Consider the following 19,141-nt stretch of genomic DNA (forward strand, 5'->3'; position numbering starts at 1 on the left):
TAGAAAGTCCTCCACCAACTGGTTCATTCCTCAAATGGCCACAATGGCCTGAGCTCAGTTGTCCCAAAGCCTTGATCCAGCAGTCTCTTCTGGGATTCCTACAGGGATGAAAGGTCCCAAGGACTTGGCCATCATCTGCTGCTTTTTCTGACCCATAAGCAGAGAGCTGGATCAGAAGTGGAGCAGCTGAGATACAAATTGGGGCCCATATAGTATTCTGGTGTCACAGGGTAGAGGATTAGCCTACTGTGCCATGATGTTACCACCCCCCCCATATATTTTTAAAACAATGTAACTACAAAATCCTCTTCAATGAGCTGCTGTGATGATTAAGAAAACAAAAGATAAATAATATAGCATTGTGTTTATCAAATTCTATAGGGAGGCCATAAGTCCCTGGGCATAGTACTTGAATCTTATCCATATGTTATCTTCCATTACACAAATTTTACTTTTAACATTCCTGGAATATTTCCTCCTATTGGTAGTTTTGAGCTACTTAAACAGTACCTTAGAGCTATTTTAGTCTTCAATTGTTATACTTCTTTTGTTTGAAGTTATAAAAGAAAAAATTCCCAAGAGAGACCATTCAGATATACTTCTTATTTTTCTATCATGTAAAGGAATTTTGTAGCAATTTTTAAGGAATGAATCAATCCAAGGCATTCTTTTATTAACATTAGCATGTTGACTCAGAATAGAAGAGGAAAAGAAAGAAATGAAGAGTGGTCAAGAGTTAGAAAGGAGAATGTGGAGTTAAGATGGCTGACCATGGAGAGTTGGTTGGTGTAAGGGAGAGTGCAGAGAGAGAGAGACAGAACTGGGCAAAGGAGAGAGCAGGAAGTGTAGAATTGCAGGGAAAGGTGTCTGAAGCTCCCTGGACCTAGCAGAACAAAGAGGATCCACACAACTAAGAGGGGGCAACCTGAAAAAAAGAGAAGGAAAAGCCCCTCAAGACAGCAACCTGCACCCAGAGCTGCTGGAGACAGATACCACTAGAGAACTCGAAATTTGGTGAGTCACAAGTCCAGGCAGGGAAAAAGCCAGCAGGAGCCTCAGCTGACCCAGAGGAGACAGAGGAAGTTAGAAAGATCTTTAGAACTACCAGGTGCCTGGCAGAGCCCCCACCAGAGGTGACAGATCACGAGAGTGCCGGAGGTCCCAGTGGTGGTGGCGAAAGTGAACACAGGGGCTACCCGGGCAGAGGAAGCTGCTGAACAGGGGTCTTGGGAGCCCGCTCCCAGAGAAAGGAACTCCTATGGAGAAGGAGCAGTGGGGAAGTGAAAAACACAAGTTAGGGCCATGTGCAGAGTGCCCCAAATCTATTCAGTGGCCCTGGCAGAAACCCCAGCAGGGGCAGCGAAAAAGACTGCAGGAATGCCAGAGGACTCAACGGGCAGTGGCAAATGCGACCCAAGGGTGGCTCCAGAGGCCTCAGTGGCCATGGCCACAAAGACCACGGAGGTAGTCCTGAGATAGAAAGACCCTTAGAACTGCCTGCTGGTACCCTTATAGCCCTTGGTGGTGGAGACAACTGATCAAGACCACAAGGGTGCCAGAGGTCCCAGTGGCAGTGGTGAACAGGAGCAGGGGCTGTGCGGAGAGTGCCCCAAAACTACTCTCTCCCAAAGGTACTCGGGACTGAGCTGTGCTGAGGGTCATCCAAATCCACTCAGAGCAGAGACACAGAGCCCACAGGCTACAAAGTTTCTCTCCTGCTCTCTGCCCCTGAGGGAGCTCTTGGGTCAGCGCCATAGCCAATGGACTGCAGGGGAACCCAGCAGCAGAGGTACAAATCCAGGGGTAAATAAAGCCGCCCAACCCACCACCATCACTTGTCTTGCCCCATAGAGTGCGGAGAATTACCCTCCTGTCTGCACGCTGTGCAGTGGTAGCTGGACCACACCCACTCTAGGCCACTGCATTGAGATTAGAGCCTGTGGACAAGTAAGTCAGAGACTAAAATCCCAAAATGACAAAAAACCACAATGCAATGGGGAAAACATGAGAAAAAATAATGATTCAGAGGAAACAACCAGAACTTCCCACCAAAATGACCAAAAACCAATCTCAATCTCTGAGTTGTGAGATGAAGACACTGAGGAGCTACCAGATAAGGAATATTTTTAAAAAATCATAAAATTCATCAGAGACAGTGAGAAGCACCGGGAAGAGCTGAAGGAATTCAAAAATAACATGATTGCAGAAATTAAGCAGGTCCAACATGAAATTTCACAACTGAAAAACACAGTGGAAAGCTTAACAAAAAGAATGAACATGACAGAGGAAAGAATTTCCAACGTAGAGGATATCCAGGTCCAAAACACACAACAAATGAATTATCTGGAATAAAATCTAATCAAAACTAAGAAATCTATACAAGAAATAAATGACACAATCAAAAAGTCAAATATCAGAAGTATACGAATTCCGGAGGGTGTGGAATAAGAAACGGGATTACAGGAGGTATTCAATGAAATTCTAAAGGAGAACTTCCCAAACTTGGGGAACATAAAAGCAAGCCAAATCCAAGAAGGAGAGAGAACATTAAGCAGATTCGACTCCAAAAGATTCTCATCCAGACACATTGTAATCAAGCTCCAGTCAAAGGAACACAAAGAAAGGATACTGAAAGAAGCAAGAAAAAAAAAAGGCAGAATAACATTTAGGGGAAAACGAATCAGAATCACTGCTGACTTATCAGAAGAGACCCTTCAAGTGAGACAGTAATGGGGTAACATCTTTCAGACCTTAAAGCAACATAGCTGTCAACCAAGAATATTGTACCCAGCAAAGCTCTCATGTTTATTTGAAAATGAAGTTGGATACTTCCACAGTATAGAGAAGCTGGAAGAATTTGCCCACACCAAACCAGCCATAAAAACGCTCCTCAGTAATATGCTGAAGTCAGAAAAGAAAAGAAATGGACAAGAATCAAAGATGGCAAAGGGGAAGAGCTCCACACTAAAACACCTAAAATTAAAATCTCAACAAACACCAACACACACACACACACACACACACACACACACACACACACACACAATCATGACAGGGCTAAATCGCAACCTATGAATACTAACTCTGAACACAAATGGAATAAACTCCTCAATCAAAAGACATAGATTAGCAGAATGGATCAAAAAGCAAGACCCAACTCTCTGCTGCCTACAGGAGAAACACCTAACCAGCAAAGATGCGAAGAAGCTGAAAATGAGAGGATGGAAAAAAGACATTTCACATGAATGGAAAGGAAAAAAGAGCAGGTGTAGCTATTCTAATCTCAGATGACATAGACATCACTATAAGAGAAATCAAGAGGGACAAAAGCAGATACTTCATAATAATAAAGGGAGTCATCCACCAGGTACAAATAATGACAATAATAAATAAATAAATGTGTACATGCCAAAACAAGAGGACCCAGCTATATGAAGCAATTATTAACTGACTTAAGAGGAGACATTGATGTCAACACAATCATTGCAGGCTATTTTAACACACCATTAACACCCCTAGTTAGATCAACAAAACAGAAACCCAACAAAGAAACAAGAGAACTCACAAGACAATAGAACAAATGGACCTAGTCGATATATCTAGAACCTTCCATCCCAAGGACACAGAAAACATTTTTTTCATCTGTGTATGGCACCTTCTCCTGGATTGACCACATGATATGGCACAAAGCAAGTCTTACTGAATTAAAAAAAAAATAGAAATCATGCCATGCATCTTTTCAGAACATCACAGAATGAAATTGGAAATCAACAAATCAAAACACCTCAGGAAATAGGTAAACTCTTGGAAGATGAACAACATGCTCCTAAATGAACAATGGGTCAGAGAAGAAATTAAAGAAGAAATCAAAGGATCCCTTGAAGCCAATGAAAACTAAAGCACAACATATCAAAATTTATGGGATACTGCCAAGGGCAGTTTTAAGAAGTAAATTTATTGCAATTGGAGCCCATATCAAGAAACAGGAGTGACAACAGATATATGAGCTTAGTATACGCCTGAAGGATTTAGAAAATCAACAACGAAACAAGCCTCAAAATGTCACAAAACTTGAAATTATCAAAATAAGGAAAGAAATTAACCAAATAGAGACCAAAAAAGCCATACACAAAATCAATGAATCAAAAAGTTGGTTCTATGAAAAATAAACAAAGCAGACACCCCACTGTCCCAACTGACAAGACAAAAGTGGGAGAAAACAAGAATTAATAGCATCAAAGATGAAAAAGGGAACATCACAATGGACACTGCAGACATACAAAGAATAATTAGAAGTTACTACACACAACTATATGACAACAAATCAGAATACATCTAAGAAATGGAGAGGTTCCTGGACTCTCACCAACTACCAAACTTAGCCAAGAAGCAATGGAAAAACAAACCTATAACAGAGACAAATTGAATCAGTAATCAAAACCCTACCAACAACAAGCTCGGTAAAAATCATGCTTGAATTCTAAAGCTGCTAAATATTAAAATGAAAACAAAAATGAGACAGCTGAATAGCACTCTGCAACCATTTTTAGGTTTATAGCAGCCAGTTGTGTACATACTAAAATTGAGATGTCAAGGAAGTAGTTACAGGATGTGGTTAAAAACTTGCATGTTTTAACATATTGATCACTCAATATCATGTTAATTAACTTCATGATGTTGTTAATTTCCATGTTTCTTCCTGTTGTTGGAATTCTGTAGTGGTATCTCATTGGTGGGGATGATATTCTGCCAGCTCTACTTTCAGGAGGCCAATGCCTTATCCATTAGGCTACTGGGGCTTCTACCAGCTCTACTTTCAGACCAAGAATGGTCTCCCAATGAAACTGCTGAATTTGTCTGGACAATAAGATGCTGGACTCTCTGCATGGTCCATGCCCACAATGAAGGAATCATGACTGGTTATGATCTGTACTACTATTAACAATATGGAGCAATTCAAAATGGGGGGAGGGTCTGGGGAGGAGTTGGGGGAATCCCAGAGCCTGTGAAACTGTGTCATAAAATGAAATTTAAAAAAAAAAAAAAACTACCAACAAAGAAAAGTCCAGGCCCAGATGGTTTCACGGCAGAATTCTACAAAGCATTCTAAGCAGAACTGACACCCAATCCTCCATAAACTCTTCAAATCAATAGAAGGAAGCAATTCTTCCCAACTTGTTCTATGAAGCCAACATTACCCTAATACCAAAACCAGATAGAGATCTGACAAAGAAAGAAAACTACAGACCAATATCCCTCATGAACATCAATGCTAAGATCCTCAACAAAATACTAGCCAACAGAATACAAAAAAATACATCAGACACATCATTCACCTGGACCAAGTAGGATTCATCCTGGGCATGCAGGGATGGTTCAACATACATAAAGCTATAAACATGATACACTATATCAAAAAACTCAAGAACAAGAATCATATGATAGTCTCAATAGACACATAAAAAACTTTTGACAAAATCTAACACCACTTCATGTTAAAAACACTAAATAAAGTAGTCATAGAAGGAACAATCTAAGACATAATTAAAGCAATATATGAAAAACCCAAGGCCAACATCATATTGAATGGGGAAAGACTAGAAGCATTTCCACTAAGACCTGGAACCAGAAAAGGCTGTCCACTATCACCACTACTATTTAATATATTACTGGAAGTACTTGCAAATGCTATTAGACAAGAAAAAGGAATGAAAAGAATTCAAATGGGAAAGGAGTAAATCGCAATCATCTATGTTTGCAGAAGACATGATCCTATACATAGTAGAACCACGAGACTGAATAAAGAGACTACTACAACTAATATGAGAGTTCAATGAAGTAGCAGAGTATAAGGTAAATGAAAAAAAATCAAGTCATAGTCTATGCAAACAACCCCAAGGCTGAAGAAGAAATAACTAGGATGGTGCCCTTCAAAATAACAAATCAGAAAATGAAATACCTAGGAATAAACCTAAGAAAGGATGTGGAAGACCTATACAAAAAAACTACAAAACGTTAAAACAAGACATAGAAAAAAACTTCAAAAAATGGAGAAAATACCTTGTTCCTAGATGGGCAGAGTAAACATCATCAAAATGGCCATATTACCAAAAGCAATAAATGCATCAAATATGATTCCAATTAAAATACCAATAACATACTTCACAGAACTGGAAAAAATGATGCAAAGGTTCATCTGGAAACACACACACACAAAAACACGAATAGCGAGAACTATCCTGAAAAATAAGAACCTAGCAGGAGGGATCACAATCCCCTATCTCCAGACATGTTATAGGACAGTGGTGATCAAAACAGCCTGATACTGGTACAGAAACAGGGAGGTAGATCAATGGAGTAAAATAGGAAATCCAAAAGGGAACCCATACATGCACAACTACCTAATCTTTGACAAGAAAACAGAAAACAATCTGGGAAAAAAGCAATGTTTCTTCAATAGATGCTGTTGGGACACCTGGCTAATAGCATGAACCACGCCTTTTACCATACACAAATATCAAATTTAAATGGATTAAAGATCTAAACCTACACCCAGAGACCATCAAACATTTGGAAGAAAAAGTTGGACATACTCTGCAAAACACAGCAGTGGGCAAAAACTTCTTAGAAAAAACACCAAAAGCAAAAGAAGTCAAGACCAAAATAAACAAATGGGACTGCACTAAGCTAAGAAGTTCCTGCACAGCAAAAGAAATAATCAACAAAATAAATAAGAAACCAACAGAATGGGAGAAGATTTTTGCACATTACACAGAAGACAAAGGGCTAATTTCCAGAATATACAGAGAGCTCCAGAACAATAACATCAAAACAAACAAACCAGTCAAGAAATGGGAATAGGAAATGGACAGACACTTTACAAAGGAACATGAAAAAATGCTCAAGCTCTCTGGCAATAAGGGAAATTCAAATAAAAACAACACTGAGGTTCCACCCAATGCCTGAAAGAATCGCTCATATACAGAACACCACCAACAACACCTGCTGGCGAGGTTGTGGAGAAAAGGGAACCCTACTCCACTGCTGGTGGGGATGCAGGCTAGTGCAACCACTATGGAAGTCAGTATGGAGGACATTTAGACAATTAAAAATGTACCTACCTTACAACCCAGCAATACCACTTCTATGATATATACCAAAAAGACTTGTTATATAGCAAAGCAACATGCACCCCAATGTTTATTCCAGCACAATCAATAATCACAAAAACTTGGAAGCAACCTAAATGCCATCAACAGAGGACTGGGTAAAGAAACTCTGGTTCATTTACACTATGGAATACTACTCAGCGATGAAATGAAGGAAGGAAGGAAGGGAGGGAGGGAGGGAGGAAGGAGAGAAAGAGAAAGAGAGAAAGAGAGAGAGAGAAAGAGAGAAAAGAGAGAGAGAGAAAGAAAGAGCGAGAGAAAGAAAGAGAGAAAGGAAGGAAGGAAGGGAGGGAGGAAATGCATTACTTTGTGGCCAAATTGGCCAAACTAGAGAGCATAATGCTAAGGGAAATTAGCCAATCCCAAAAGGTCAGATATCATATGTGAATCTAACTCTGTGTTAATCAATGTTACTTCATACTTACTTGTACCTATTGTAACAGGAATTTGTGATGTAATTCATTAATTAACCATCTGCAAGAGGTGGATTGTTTATAACCACCTGTAATTGTCGGTGCCCACATATAACTGTTATTGGTACAGCCCATAAACAATGAAGGTCTAATCCGCACTGTATCTATATTAGGGAACCAGGATACAAGAATTAACCTATAATGAAAAGTTATTCTCCTACATGGCTGGGAGAGACTCCAGTGGAAGCATGATGGACTTGAGAAAAATCACAATGGACACACATTATGATTCTAGAGATGAGAACAGAGGGAGGGGAGGGAATTTGAGAAAGGGGTGGGGAGAGCTCAACATCAACTAAATTGTATCAAAAAACAATAAAAATTATTTTAAAAAAAGAGTTAGAGAAGAATAGGGCACAGCCTATGAAGACAGGTTGAGTATGAGTGGGTGAGTCTGAATGTCTATTACATATAGGTAGTACATATATTTGGTACTTTGCTAGATGTATATTAAATGAAAGAAAATATGTATCTCTGTCTTATTTGGGCCCTTAGTATATTGGAGAATACACACATTAATCACATGGAGAGAAAAATAAGTACAGGCAAGGAAAATCTACTGGACTTCTACATTTTACCCAAATTTATCCATTTCACATATCATATCCTATTCCAAGAAAAATCTAAGTAGGTAAGGTAAGGAATGATAATTTAGAGGACTTCTCCTCTAACATATGTACATTTTAGTAGTGACCATCTGGAGACAGTACTTATTCCAAAAGAAAAGACTGAGATGGCAGCATTCCAGAAACTGTGGCACACCAGTGGAAGTTATATTGTTCAGGCCACCTTTTAACACATTTCAGAACACACTGAGACCATCTGCTCATGTCCTGATGTTTCCTAGAAGGTTGCCAGTGGAGCTATCTCATTCATACCCTCAAGTGGAAAGCATGAACATGCTTTCCTTCCCTATTTCCTGCAATAAAGCTAGCCAATTCCTGGTATTTGGATAAGCATTTTTTTTAATTCATTCACTCATTTGTTTACATATTCGTGTATTCAATATTTTAAAAGATTTTTTGAAAGAGTTACAAAGACAGATAGCAGCAAAGAGAGATAGATTGATCTTCCATCTACTGGTTCACCCCCCAAAATGTCTGCAAAGGTTTAAGGTAGAAAAGGTTAACACAAACTCATATAACTCCATCCAGGTCCCCTCATGCAAGTGGCAAGGGTCCAAGCAGCCAGGTCATTTTTCATTGTCATCCCAGGTACATTACCATTCATGTGGCATGTAGGCATTGCAGACCATGGCTAACTCCACTCTGCATCTCTGCAGGACTTTCAACAAACGTAAGTATTTACAATGTACCAAGTATGCTCAGCTCCCAAGAAAACACACTGTCCTTAATCTTAGGAAACTGGGAGACTATAAGGAAAATGAACCACTAAATGCAGTTACAGAATAGTAGAATCAATGCTACAATAGCATAACAGAGTGCTGAAAACACATGAGAACAGAACTCTTGACTCACTCTAGGAGCTAAGAATAAGCCTTACAAAGCTTCCCAGAGTAGGAAATATTTGAAGGATGAGTAGAAAGAAAAATGTCATTTTAGGCAGACAGCACAGCATGGGCAAAGATAGAGATATAAGACATAGCACATCATATACATATGCATGAGAATGATGGGCACACTGGTGACTATGATAGTGAAAAGTTTTTCAAGCACTAATTCACTTATGCTATCCAGGCACAATTATAAGAAACAGCCTGTTTTGTGCTCAAGCTTGAATGATAAAAGTTCATCCTCCAGCAGGTAGCTCTACAGACAATATGATAATGAAGAAATTGTACAGACCTGGAGTTAAAATAGTTAGACAAAATAAAACATCACTTTGACATTTGATATTCCATTCTTTTAACGAATTTTAAATTTTCTTTTTAATATTGTTCACATAGTTTAGAATGACGCACACTCATGAGACTCAGGTATGGAGGAAAATGACTAGTACACATGTTTCCATTTTTTTCCCCCTGTGTCTGAAGGGGAGAAAGTGAGGGAGGCTGCAACTTGCTGTTAAATTACATCAGTGCTCAAGGATGGGGGATGGTCATTTGATCACACCTTAGAGACACTAACACGGGAAAAAGTGTCCTAAGGGTGCTACTTGAGTGGTTTTGATAGTTGTGAGATCTCAGTTTCATTGCTCTAAGGTTGAATAAAAAAATCTCCCAAAGTCTATTGGTTGATAAAGTGCACTTTAGTACATCCACAAGCCCAAACACTTGCTGCCAAAGCTTTGCCAGAAGAGTTGTCCAACCTATTCTGCTTTCCAGCCTCTGACACAGCACTCAATTTCCTCTGTAGGACTAGATGAGCTGGCTTTCATGTCTGTCATTTGCATATGGACAGGCTGTCCACTACACACATACCAGCAAATGAGGACGTCCAGACCTGACACATGTATTCCAAGGTTAGAACATACAGCCTATCATTTTCCCAGGTGGCTGGGGTATGAATCCAGTGGTCCAGTTGGGGATTTCCCCAAGAAACTTCACCTGGGATTACCTTAGACTTGACTCTTGTGCAAACCAGCCAGTGCAAGATTAGGTGCTGTCACCCACACCAGCCAACACATATGCCAGTGGATGCAGCTACTTGGTCAGTTCTGCCCCAGCTCCGTAGCTCACATGAACCAACAGGTGCTGTGGACCAACCCATCAAGCCCACTACAGACTCAGTCCGCAAGCATACCAGGAGGCTCCTCAGCCTAGTCAGAGTGATCCCCATTAGTCCCTACCAGACCCACCCCCAGCACTAGTTTTTGCACATGCCAGCCTCTGCTGTAGTCTGGCCTGGCCCAGCCTGCATCCCACCTGGCTCTCACGCATACCTATGAGCGTTGTGGCTTATCTCAGCTTGAACCATCCCTGGATCTGGACTTCAGGTATGCTGACAGGGTCTGCTGCCTTGTCCAACCTGACATGATTCACACTCTACCCTGGCACTTGCCAGCTGGTGCTACAGCCTAGCGCAGGTGGCCTACCCCAGGTACAATTCCATACTCACTCATGTAAATAGCAGCCCAGCAAGTTCCCCTACTAGGACTGCTCTCATGCATGGATTTTGCCTGTGCCTATGGGTGCTGAATTCCCGGCTAAGATGGCTTCCCCCAATCTTGGCATTTGGTAGTAGAAGTTGCAGCCAGGCTTAGCCAGCCCATCCCCAATCCAGATTTCACTGACTGGTGCAGCAGACTAGCCCACTCTGGCCCACCCATAGTCCTCATGTAAACTGGGTGGTGTTGCAGCCTGGCCTGCACTTCATCCTGGCTTTCACCTGTGTGCTGCGGACTGATCCTGCCTGGCATGCCCCAGACTGACTCACACAAATGTTAATGAGTTCTAGCAAGCGCAGCTAGGTACACCCCTCAGTTCCCAACTTTTGTGTAATCCAACAAGCAGTAGGTGATGGTATTTAGCCCAGAGCAGGTCTCTCACATGAACAGGTGCCATGACATGACCTAGTCCTCCCCCTTCCCCACTAAACCACTCTGTCTTAGCTCCTTCACCTACTGGTGAGTGCAGCAGCCAGTACATAGAAGACCCCAAAAGTCATTCTTCCCCATTTGAACATGTCCTCATAACTGCTTCCATTATACTACATCCCCAGACACCCCTCCCCAGGCAATCTGTTATAATAAGCAACTTTGCTGGCATACTGGTATACTTAACACAAATTTGATATTAACCAGGCTCAGAATGCTAACTACTGGCTGGCTGCTTTTCTCCCAGCAGCGTAACACTTGCCTAGGTACAAAGCATCCAGGGCAGTTGCCTACAGCTGAAGCTAATATTCTGTATTTTTTTAAAAAAAATTATTTACTTTTATTGGAAAGTCAGATGTACAGAGAAGGGGGAGACAGAGAGGAAGATCTTACAGTCCAATGATTCACTCCCCAGGTGACTGCAATGGCCAGTGCTGCACCGATCCGAAGATAGGAACCTGGAACCTCTTCCAGGTCTCCCACGTGGGTGCAGGGGTCCAAAGCTTTGGGCCATCCTCAACTGCTTTCCCAGACCACAAGCAGGGAGCTGGGTGGGAAGTAGATTCGCCAGGATTAGAACCAGTGCCCATATGGGATCCCAGCACATTCTTGGTGAGGACTTTAGCCACTAGGCCACCACGCCAGGCCCAATATTCCATTTATGAAATTCTAACCACAAAGCATCAAGTTTCTAAAGATGAACCCCAGCTTCCTACCAAAGTCTGGGCCCTTATAATGTATTTACATAATTTATAAATATACTAGGGCTACCTCTGCCATTCAGTACCCATGTGATCCTCAGCAAGTTGCTTAAACAGTAAGCCTCAGCTTACCATTTATGATATGGGAATTTGTTCAAACATCCAGAAAATTTTCAAGTTTAATCTATCAAGTAATCATACAGATTATCTTTAGATATGTTTCCTTCAATCATAGAAGTTATAATTCTAACAAATAACTATATAAATATTAAGCTGACCAATTTACTTTGTGAGGATATTTCTCTGATAGCAATGCTAACAAAGACATCACACATACATACGCACAGGTACACACACACACAAGATATTGATCCCTTTTAGTTAGGAATAAAGATTCTAAAATGCTAAAATAGCCATCAATAAAATCTAAAGGAAAATTTAAAGACTTAACTATTACAATGTAAACAAGGATGAATCTCATAAATGTCAAGTTATTTATCAGTAGTCTAAAATCATAGTGTGTCCCTGATTAAGAAAGCAACAAAAGCACTTAGATTATCAGCTGGTATGGTCTGAATCTGATCTTCAAACTCATATGTTGAAACCTAATCATCAATATGACTTAATCAGGATTGCGGCCTTTAGGGGAGTCACGAGGACAGCATTACAGTGAATAGTATTCTTAGCCCTTTAAAACATGTTCAGAAGAAGCACTTTGCTCTTCTGCCATGTGAGAACACAGTCAACAGGGGCCATTTCGGAAGTAGAAAGAAATCGTGATGAGGTAACTATGTTTTCTGGTGCCTTGATTGTAAACCTTGATCTTAGTTTCCACAATTATGAAAATTCAATTCCTATGATTTATGTTACCAAGTCTGAAGTATTTTGCTGTAACAGCTCAAATGGACTAAGACACTCTCTAACGACATGGAAAGCATTTACTGATTTCTACATTGTATTCTTCAAAAACCTTAGCCAACGGGAAACACAAATGTATTTCACATTTATGAAATATTTTTACTTCAAACTAATGATAGCATCACAATTAATAGTGTACTTAATGATTCTAGAGTAACTAGCCAGAATGATTGCTTTGAGAATTAGATAATATATTTTTTAATGGTGCATTAAAGATGTCTTATAACTGATAATTGCTATTAGTTGATATTATCATTATTATAATTATTGTTAAAGCTATAGTATATTAATAACCAGAGTAATAATTTGGTTGAAAATGCAAGGATGAAGCTAGATTATAGATAACATTCTGTGCTACACTAAAAGTATGACATCCTCTGTTGTGTACGAAGTAGAAATGAACATCAAAGCAGGTGTATTACCAATATGCATGCTTATTCAATTATTTTTACCTCTTTGTGGAGATGGATAAATAAGACAAGGGCAGAATCAGGAAAAAAAACAGTTAATCACCCAAAGAACACAAGGTAAAGGAAAAAAAATGAGAACTTAAAATGGTAGCATCGAAGGTGGAATAAGCAGGCACCTTTATAATGCATACACAAAGCAAGGGGTTCATGGATGCCACCGAATAGAACATGGAAAAAAGAAGAAAAAGCATTGTGAACTATTTACGGCTTGCAAATGAAGTTGAGAAGATTTACATTTATTTATAAATATTTAAGAATTATTTAAAACATTTATTTTTATATTGGCAGCAATGGGAAGCCATCACAAAAATTTAAGCAGGGGGTCCGGCGCAATAGCATAGTGGTTAAAGTCCTCGCCTTGCATGCCTGGGATCCCATATGGGTGCCGGTTTTAATCCTGGCAACTCCACTTCCCACCCAGCTCCCTGATTGTGGCCTGGGAAAGCAGTTGAGGATGGCCCAAAGCCTTGAGACTCTGCACCTGCCTGGCAGACCCAGAAGAAGTTCCTGGCTCTTAGCTTCGGATTGGCTCAGCTCCAGCCGTTGCGGCCACTTGGGGAGTGAATCATTGAACTGGAAGATCTTCCTCTCTGCCTCTCCTCCTCTCTGTTTATCTGACTGTCCAATTAAAAATAGATAAATAAATAAAATCTTAAAAAAATTTAAGCAGGAAATTAATGTGGTCAGATCTGCATTTTTGGAATCTTTTGTTGCTTACTGAAAAGTACTGTTGGGAGAGAAAAAGAAGTGTAGGCAACACAAATAGTTGGAAAGTGGTTGTAAAAGTCAAGGAAATGACTAAGGCGCTGATTAGTATATTTATAGTATAAGTGGGTAGTCATTTACAAAAAGAATAAAATAATTCTAAATACAAGGTGAATTTCAGAGAAATGGTCATGAATTTTGGTTTCCAGATGTCACTTTTGAACATTCAAATTAACATGTTACAAAGTTACCTCCATGCACGGCTTTGCAGCTCAGCCCAAAAGGTTAAGCTGAAGATGGAGATGAGGGAATTCAATCACAGTCAATGTAGAGAAGAGTTTGATTTATAGGGTTCAAGGACTAGGTCCAGGAACTCAGTTTCCTTTTTGTTGGTTGAAAAATAAGTGTGTTACTACTTAATACACTTATTAAGTATGTAATTATAATTACATAATTACTTATGGAATTATAAGTATGTAAGGATGTACATTACAATATTTGAATTTCTTGGAGTTTTTAGTTTAACCTTCCTTATAGCAATAGGAACTGCACAGGAAAACCAGATAAATGATCAGTTATGGAAAAAAACCACAAAGGAAATTTTAAGCAGAATATCATCATGGTTATACTTGACACATACAATTCGCTTCCCAGTGTTCCCAGAATAGTCATTTTAACTTTCTGATTATAAGCAAAGTGTAATATTTGATTTGAGATGTTTTTAAAAGGTTATGAAGGTCAAGGGCAGATAGGTCACTGAACGAGCATAGACAGCATGAAAACAGGCCTAAATAGACACAGAAACAGCTTGTGATAAACATGACATTTAAAATTAATGAAGGGGGATTATTTATTCAATACATGAAATTATATTAATTGGCTAGTTATTGAGGCTTAATGTTACATTCTTAACTTGCCCCTTAAATCGAAACAAATGGCATTGAAATGTTTAAAAATACAAATTAGAAATCATAAAAGTTTTGTAACAGACATCAACTTCTAGAAAGATGGATCAGAAAACCTTTGCTTTTCCTTCTGCTAAAGTATGACTAAAAATTCTGCATACCATATGTAAAACAAAGTTGTGTGGATGAGTGTGTGTGTGTGTGTATGTGTGTAAGACAGAGAGAGGGAGAGAAAGGGAGAGAGAAAAGGAGGGAAAGAGAGATGGAGAAGTGAGATTGTGAGATTGTGAAAGACAAGTGAAACCAGTAGGGGACCTAAGGGCCAAAGGTAAAATAATATGGAGGATCCCTTGGTTTTTCCTTTTTTTTTTTTTTTTGATTTAGATCCTAATAAAAAAGAAACCAAGAAATACTAAAGGTATAGAAGATGAAAATCAAAGGATCAGTGACAATCTAATGAGACAGAAAAAAAAATGTAGGCAAACTGCTCTTTTCTATTCAAATTCCTCAGATACATGGTGGTCCCACCCTATCTACACTTATAAGGCCAAGACAAGAATCCAGACTTCAATCATCACTAGCTTATAACAACATTTCCCATGATGCTAGGTACGGTTACAAAAGGCCAAGTAGGAACAGTAATGATATCACTCCTCCAATCACAACGATGGCAGAAACAGTGTACAGGATAAGCTTGCACTTCCATTCCCAACCAACACTAAAGAATGCCTGTAACTTCTCCCTCAGATGTCAACTGAAGCAGTGAGACACTTGGGTTCCTACCTATCCCCTCATGATACCAAGGTGCTAAGTACTGTCATATCCCTTTCCAGAGGAGAGTCAGAAAAAGTCAACTAAAATGGAGCATTTTAATTAAATCGAGACTTAATAATATGCAAAATGCCTCATTTTATATCTAAAAACATTAGTCATACGTAGAATCAGGATTATTTTGATTTATTTTGAGAATAGATTTAATGTATTTCACATTTACAATTTTAAGAACATAACAATACTTTCTACCCTCCCTTTGAAAGCCAACACTGATTTATCAAAATACTAGAATTATCTAAGAATATTCTAAAGAAATAAAGGCTTTTTTTGTTTTTTTTTTATTAATTACATTGCATTATGTGACACAGTGTTATAAGCACTGGGATTCCCCCTACTCCTCCCTGAACCCTCCCCCCATGGTGGATTCCTCTACCTTGTTGCATTACCACAGTTCAAATTCAGTTGAGATTCTTTCATTGCAAGCATCTACCAGGCATAAAGTTGAGCATCTTATTGTCCTGGTAAGTTCAACAGTTTCTTGGTGAGACTGTCTCTGGTCTGAAGGTAGAGCTGACAGAGTATCATCCCAATCGATTAAAAGCCCCAACATAACATCAACAATGAATTACTACATTATGGTATTAATTGACATGGTATTGATTAACCAATATGTTAACAGGAAAATGCAGGTTCTTAACCACATCCTGTGACTTCTTCATAGACATTTTAATTTTGGTTTATATTCAGTCAACAGTTTGTGTGCAGAACATTTTTAGGATGGGTGTGCAGAGAAATCCCCAATACCCCAGTGAGGAGCAATAAATCCCCGCTTCCCACCTAGTTAGGCATGAGTGAGTCCACACTGGCCACCTCCTGTCTGATTCCAAGCCTTCCCTGTTGCTGTCTGTCTTTCTATTCTAGGTTTTTGTTTGTATGTTTGTTTGTTCATTTGTTTTGAGGGTTTCTGGAGTGATCCTAATGGTCATCGCACGAGAGAGTGGGAACCCAGAGCCGGAATTAGGCAAGGACCAGAGAAAGCTCCCCTCCCTAGTCCCGAAGGAAGTTTATTATTCTGTTTCTGCAGATTACTCAGGGCTCTTGGTTGTCGTTCCAATGATGCTGGTTCCTGCACGACAGAATCTGGACTTATTCCATCTCCTGTGGAAGCTCCAGATGGGGGTGGGTGACCTCAGAATTCTCGGCCTCTGAAGGCACTCCTATTCCCAGTGGTCTCCTTGGCAGTTGGGATGTAGTCCTTGGTGTCCGTATTGATGGTCCTTGGTGAAGATCTGGGAGTCTTCAGGGTTGGGATACAAGCCTCCTCCTGTGCACCTGTTCCACTCTGGGGTCACCCCCCTGCTCCATGGGCATGACCTCCTGTTAAGAGGCTGTCAGGGTCGCTCCTGATTCCCCCCATATGCCTTTGTAGCTTTACTATTGTCTAGTGCCGGTCTATGAGTTACCAAATTTGATCCTGTTAGGCTATATTATGCGTCTTCCTCACACTTTTTAGGGAGATGGAAGATTTCTCTGCATTCCCTCCCTGTTACGGAATAACATAGGGTATTAAGAGTGTTTTAGGTTTAACACTTCCTTGATGTAGATCATAAGCAGTCTGACTCACATTTATTGCTGTTTTATAGATTATATCGCATTATTTTACTGCATTGGATACAGGCTGTTAGAGATTGCAATAATATTACAATATGATTCACGGACCCAAAGCACTGTGGGTTCGGCATGGAGCTACCTAAGCAGCCAGTCAAGGATTCAAAATCCCGGAGCTCCCTGACCAGGCGGCCAGCAAGCAGAGCCTGGCGCCAAATGGTGGCTGGGGTGTGTGGACTAGGCATGAGACGCCCGCCCTGGCCCGGGGCCCCGTAGCCAGGTGGCTGCAGGAGTTCAAATTCCCTAGGCCCAAGGACCCACCCCCTTCTAGTCCCCGCCCCAGCTCAAGCACAGGTGAGAGCAGTGGGAGGAAGAAATTAAGTTTTAAACAGGAATTAAGAAGACTACAATAGAAAATACCGAAAATGGTGAAAGTTTCAACAACTGAAGACTGTAAGACAAAACTGATTGGAATTTTAGCATTAAAAATATAATTATGACAACACAATATTAATACACTCAACAGCAAAATGGTGGGCATGGAGAAAATCAGCAAAATGAATGCTAAAATAATAAAATTATCCAAACTGAACAGTAGAGAAAAATAAAATCTTTAAAAGTGGACTGGCCCTTAGTGACTTCTGAAACTTGAATAAAACCAATATTTTTGATGTTTCTAACATTTCTTCTGGAAAGAAAATAGAAACAGAACAAAGGTGGAAAAGTATTAAAAAAAAATTATGCCTCAATCTTCAAACTTCGACCATCTTTTCATCTGACTATGGGTCATAGCTCTTACCTAAGTTCATGCTGAACTAGGGCCTTTTTAAAAAAAAAAAAAGATTCACTTATTTTTATTGAAAAGGCAGATTTATAGAGAGGAGGGACAGAGAAAAACCTTACATCTGCTGGTTCACTCCCCAAATGGCACCAACAGCTGGAACATATGCTGATCTGAAGCCAGGAGCCAGGAGATTCTCCCAGCTCTCCCAAGCATGTGACAGGGTCCCAAGATTTTATTCCATCCACTATTGCTTTCACAGGCAATAAGCAGGGAACTGGATGGGAAGAGCAGCTTGGACAAGAACCAGCATCCATATGGGATGCTGCACTTGCAAGGGGAGGATTAGCCAATTAAGTCATTGTGCCAACTCCTGAACCAGGGTCATTTTACTTTTTAATTGTAAAACTCCTCATTTGATGCAGAATTAAGTCTTTGACTATAATGTAAATTTAAAATGTCATCTCAAAAACCTAGAGGTGGAGTGGAGAGAAGGAAATATCATCATTATAGTCTTAGAATTGTATCTATGAACCAGTTCTCTTTGTGCTAATGTCACATTAACATAAGAATTATGCTGAAGTAATTATCACGCATTTGCTGTGACCCCAAGAATCTACTGCATTAATAAATTCCCTTAAAATGCTTTTTATCATTTTTAAAAATTAATTTTATTTATTTTATTATACAATTCCAAACGCTGTGTGATTTCCCCTCCTCCCTCCACCCACTGATGTCCCCTATTTTATTACAATAAGAGAAGGATAGGGATCTGTTCTTATAAGGCATAATCTACTGATTTGGGAATCTATCCTATGACCTAAATCATCTCCTAAAGACTATTTCTAATCACACCAGGGCTTGGGGGTATGAAACATAGGGGCCTAAAACAGATAGCATGATCTAAGCAATTTGTATCAAAATTTCAGCCAGGCTTTGTGTGTGTGTGTGTGAAAAACAAGAATACTCTGAAATTTGTATGAAATGGCAAAGAAACTACAATAACTAAAACATTCCTGAAGACAAAGTAGGAGGAATTTATCTACTTTTTACTAAGACATTTAAAAAATTTTTTTAAACTATAATGATCAAGGTGTCAAACTTAGGGGTAATATGTCACAAATCCTGATAAGAAAGCTTCT

This window comes from Ochotona curzoniae, unplaced genomic scaffold (genome assembly GCF_017591425.1).
Source record: "Ochotona curzoniae isolate NIBS_2020 unplaced genomic scaffold, NIBS_Ocur_1.0 scaffold_1852, whole genome shotgun sequence".
Lineage (NCBI taxonomy): Eukaryota > Metazoa > Chordata > Mammalia > Lagomorpha > Ochotonidae > Ochotona > Ochotona curzoniae.